Raw genomic sequence first — 5,053 nt, 5'->3', positions numbered from 1 at the left:
ATTGTAATGTAACTAATTACTTTCAAAAGACAGTAACTAGTAATATATAATGTATTTCATTTTGGAAGTAACTTGCCCAACACTGACTGTATTACCCTATAATATATATATATAGGCCTATATATATATATATCTTCTTGAAAGTACTTGAATATCAGATGCATGGATTCAAGGCCTGGAAAGTACTTGAAAACAAATATAAGTCTTTGAAAGTGCTTGAATTAAATTTGAAATGCATTTTGTTTAGTAGAATGGTGCTATTTCAAAAATTGTCCTATATGCGCTGTCAAAGAAAAAAGGAAACGCCGCTAATGATTGGGGGTTGAGATGGGGTAGCGCGAGAAAAAAACTTTGATGCGCAGCCCTGCATGAACCTATGGAGAAGCAGTGCATTTGTGACTAAAAATTACTGCGTGCGACTATGAAAAAAAGTATTTAGGAGCACCAGTGCAACTGACCCAATCAGCATATTTCTGTTTGCGCTCAGGGGAGCTTCAAAGGTTTCTAACTTATTTACACAATGTTAATCAGAATCCACTCACTGCTCAAACAGAGTTTTGTTCAGTGCTGAGTTCTGCAATCTCACGAATCCTCTCATTATAGCAAACAAAGTGTTGACAGGGTGTAAATAATAGATTCATTGTGCAGTGTATGGAGCTTCATTGATAATAATGGAACTTTGTGAGATCGCGATGAGTGAGTGACAGCTTTTAATGATTATTAAGGGAGTTTGCAAATGAGATATTGATTTAATACAACAGTTCATTAAACAAGAAATTAATATTAAGTGACTTGCATTGTCTGACTACAACACTATTGCCTGATTTTGCTCTATTTCATCAACGAAAAGAGTTTCAAACAAAGTCACAGCTGAGCCGCTGCGCATCTCCAATGAACGTGAATGAACGTGCATTTTTAAACGAATCTGAATCAATGAATTCCTGAATGAATTAGTCATTCGAACGAATCAATTGAATGAATGATTCAGTGATAAACTCAATGATTTGCCACCACCTACAGGCAGTTTTACTTTCATTTTTAAAGGATCTTTTCTGTTATTTATTTTGTTTAATATTTCTGTATTAAAATTTTTGTATTTAAAACATTAATCTCCACATGAATTTATGAATTTAATTGCACTCATGCCACCTCTGAGCCTCATTAAATGTCTGAGAATACACCTACAAGCCACTTTTGTGTTCTTCTGTGCCACCTCTGTAGTACAAATGATTATTTTTTAATACAGATTTAATTTTATTGGCAACTTATTCTTATTCTACTTTATTTTATTCTGTTGTTTTATTTAGAAATTTGAAAAAGCTTATAAATATAATTTTTTGAATTTGACATAAAAGATGACATACTTTTAATAAAGTTAGAAAAATGCCATTACAAAGGTGTAAAAACTAAATTCCCTGTAAATCACTTTAAGGAGTCAAATATCATCTCGTAAAGGGGGAGGCTAATATTTGATCAGAATTTTTGATTATTGATTAGAAGGTGCTCCTGAAATTTTTGACTGTGCTGCTAATTTTTATTTTTTTTAAAAAAGAAAAGTAAGTGTAGAACCCTGTTTAACCACGTTTTATTAATTTAAAAATTGAGAAATTCTTTCAAATTTAAATATTTTACAAGAATTACAGCAAAAACCAGTTTGATGCAAGAATATATATTTTTATCAATATTTGAGAAATTGTATTTGAATATTACTAGTGTGAACTCCATTGACTTCAATGACTTTAATTAAATTCATTTGAACATGACTGCTCAAAATGGTCTAAATTTATGAAACCTACACATTCAAAACCTTTAATGAAATTTTTAATGTAAATGTTAAGTGTAATGTTAAGTACTGTGAAATGTTAAGTACTGTAAGAGGTCTTTCATGATGCTACATATGATGGGGTGTGAATTTGATAGGTGCTTGATATAAACTAAATGGTGCTTTAAAAAGTCCTTGAAAGCACTTGAATTTAGTGTTCATGAAAGAGTGGAAACCCTGTGTTATAATATTTCACAATATTACTGTATTTTTTTTAATCAAGTAAATTCAGTCGTAGTGAGAATAAGAGAAAAAATAAAAAACTCTTACTGACCCCAAACATTTGATCTGTAGTATATCCTATTTCAGACATTTTCAGTCATGTCAAATAATATAATTTAAATAGTGACAGTTAATATCTGAGGGCCATCTAGTTTTATTATTAGTGGTGTCCAGTGCCATTTTCATGTTATGGGTTATGAAATTGAACCATTTACATTATATTCTGTATATTAAAATTAATTTTTCGCTATTTTTATTTTCTTATTTAGTAAGTTCTGGAGTCATAAAATGATTAGTTTCAGTTTAGCTTCCGATTATATAGTTTTATTTTATTTTTAGTTCAGTTAACAAAAATGTTTTCATTTCATTTAGATTCATTTCATTTTTTTTTTTAGTTTGATTAATGATAATGACACTCATGCAACCTAAATTCATTCTGCACATTGCCATTGTCTTGTGTTCAAATCATTCTGGTTAAGCACGTGTGCCTTGCTTATTCAGCATGCATCCATTTTCTAACATCTTGAAATAGAAAACTAGACGTTCAATACACACAGTTGAAGTAGATGTCACTTCTTGCACTATAAAACAACCCCTCAGTCTCCTGTAGGTGACATTTAGCGTCTCAGGCATCGTTTTCTCTCCTCAAACATGTCCTGACCTGCCTCGCTCCCAGCAGTTTTGTCTTTTTCTGATCTGACCATGAAAAGTCTGCATTTACCGCAGCATCTGAACCCCCCAGGACATGATTGTTCTTTTGATGTCTTGCATGGTTGGATTTGCACACCATATGCTCTAAAAAGCATTTGCTTATAGTAATAGAGGGATTGATCATGTTTTACTCTTTTTTTTTTTCTCAGAACTTGTATCAGAACAGGTTTCTCGGGCTTGCAGCTATGGCCTCTCCATCTCGTGCATCTCAGGGCAGGCGGCGATGTAAGGACCCGATTCGGCACAGTTTCAACCCTGAGCAGTTCCCCAATGTGGACTTCCAGAACGGCGTACCTGAGGAGCTGGCGGTGGCCGTGCTGCGCTCCACCAGTGACACCGACCTCGTGACCTCCCACTGCCGCTCCACCCTCACCGTCAGCACCTCCAGCTACACCATCGGCCAGACGCAGGACATCACCCTTAGCTGGGACATCAAAGAGGAAGTGGATGCGGGCGACTGGATTGGCATGTGCCTCATTGGTGAGCGTGGTTCTGTTTGGTTGTTTTATGGTTCATGAGTTTGGGGTCGGTACGTTTTTAAAATGTTTTTGAAAGAAGACTGCATTTATTTGATCAAAAATACAGTAAAAACAGAAATATTGTGAAACACTATTTCTACTTGATTGTATTGTAAAATGTAATTTATTCATGTGATGTAAGGCTGAATTTTCAGCATCATTACTCCAGTCTTCAGTGTCACATGATCTTTTAGAAATCATTCTACCGTATTGGCCCGAATATAAGACGACCCTGATTATAAGACGACCCCCCTTTTTCCAGATGTACCTTTTTGGAAAAAAACCTGAAATTCAGACACTAATGAGCAACATCAGACTTTGGGCCTAAAGAAAGGCTCTCTAGATGATCACCACCAACAAGTGGTTCTTTAAAAAGCATTAAAAGTCTTTTGGAGTTGAACTGAATCCAGCAGACATCACAGCCAACAAAGGTGAAAGTCTCTCAAAAGTCATGATATTTGCATGATATATAATATCATTGTATTTCAGATTGACAGGGAGAAAAGAAACTGGCTAGAGTAGCTCTTCAACACCGCAAAAATAGTAACAGGTTGTCCATCAACTGAAGGCCACACACTTCCACTGTAGACAGCTCTGTGGATTACAATAGAAGCATTATAGATGGATCACGTGTGTCTGGTGTTCTGAAGGTTCTCAGATGGCTTTTAAAGGCTGTTCAAAGATGTGATTCTCTGTATGCCATAAAGAATAAGATAAGAGGCTTTTCTCTTCTCGTTCTCTTAGATGAGGTTCTGTCAGAGAACTTTCTGGACTACAAAAACAGAGGTGTGAACGGCTCCCACAAAGGTCAGATCATCTGGAAGATCGAGGCCAGCTCCTACTTCGTAGAACGTATGTGCATTTTTTGCAAAACATGCTTATTAAAAGATACAGCAATATACATGCTCTTTTCCCACACACAGGATGCCATTAGAGCTGCTTAAGGTTTGCTTGTGGCTGCATTTTATGGCTGCTATGGTAACAAACACACAAAAGCAAACCACTTCCATGCTAGCAATTTGTTCGATGGTGTTTCAGATAAGAAGTGTGAAGGGAAATTCACTCAGGTGTGACATTCTACTAGCATGCAAAAACACTTCTCATTTCTCATGAAAAGAAGCCTGTGTGCTTGTATTAATACAAAGCTGTTTGAAGGTTATATCAGGTTTTGCTGTCTTTGCTTGACAGTCCAGAAAGCACTCTGATGTATTACACTGCAAGGCCATATGGCTCATATGCTGCTGCTTTTTTCTCATTTATTGTTGGCACTTTTACTGTTACGGATACTAGAGAGAAAACGCCATCCCAAGGGCCGTGGGCTCTTTGATATTATGGTGTCTACATACAGACTCAAACTCGCATCGCCTACTAGAGCACCATGGCTAAATCTCTTTCTTTTACTATGTTCTGTAGTATCCCAGTATCACAGTGCATGTTAAATAGCCTATTTTCTTCTTCCTAGATTTCTGTTATGTGCTGCTAGCTACAGTGTTAATTAAGATCTAATTTTTAAAATAAATCTGTTTTTAGACAGAGATAAAGCGGGGCTCTGTGAAATCCATTTGATTTCCGTTTTAATATTTCTGGATTCAATTTTAAGTTTGTAGTGAAGACTTTATTTAAATAGCAGTCTTTTTGCAGTTTAATAATCAAAGACACCAGTCCATATTGCAATTTGAATTTTATTAATTTTACAGCTCTACTTTTATGAATTAATCCAAAATTTCAATGACATTCCGCATTATAGAGTAAATTTATAACTGGATTCCATCTGCATTTT

The 5,053-nt window shown here is 35.3% G+C and overlaps 1 pseudogene; it reads left to right on the top strand.

Moving 5' to 3' along the window:
- The window catches only part of LOC107757788 (E3 ubiquitin-protein ligase HECW1-like), a 43,123-nt pseudogene that overhangs the window by 12,305 nt on the left and 25,765 nt on the right, over positions 1 to 5,053 (top strand).

The sequence above is a fragment of the Sinocyclocheilus rhinocerous genome, unplaced genomic scaffold (genome assembly GCF_001515625.1).
Source record: "Sinocyclocheilus rhinocerous isolate Xijiao unplaced genomic scaffold, SAMN03320098_v1.1 scaffold112, whole genome shotgun sequence".
Lineage (NCBI taxonomy): Eukaryota > Metazoa > Chordata > Actinopteri > Cypriniformes > Cyprinidae > Sinocyclocheilus > Sinocyclocheilus rhinocerous.
Note: the sequence above shows the minus strand (reverse complement) of the source record. Positions and strands in the feature narration are given on the sequence as shown.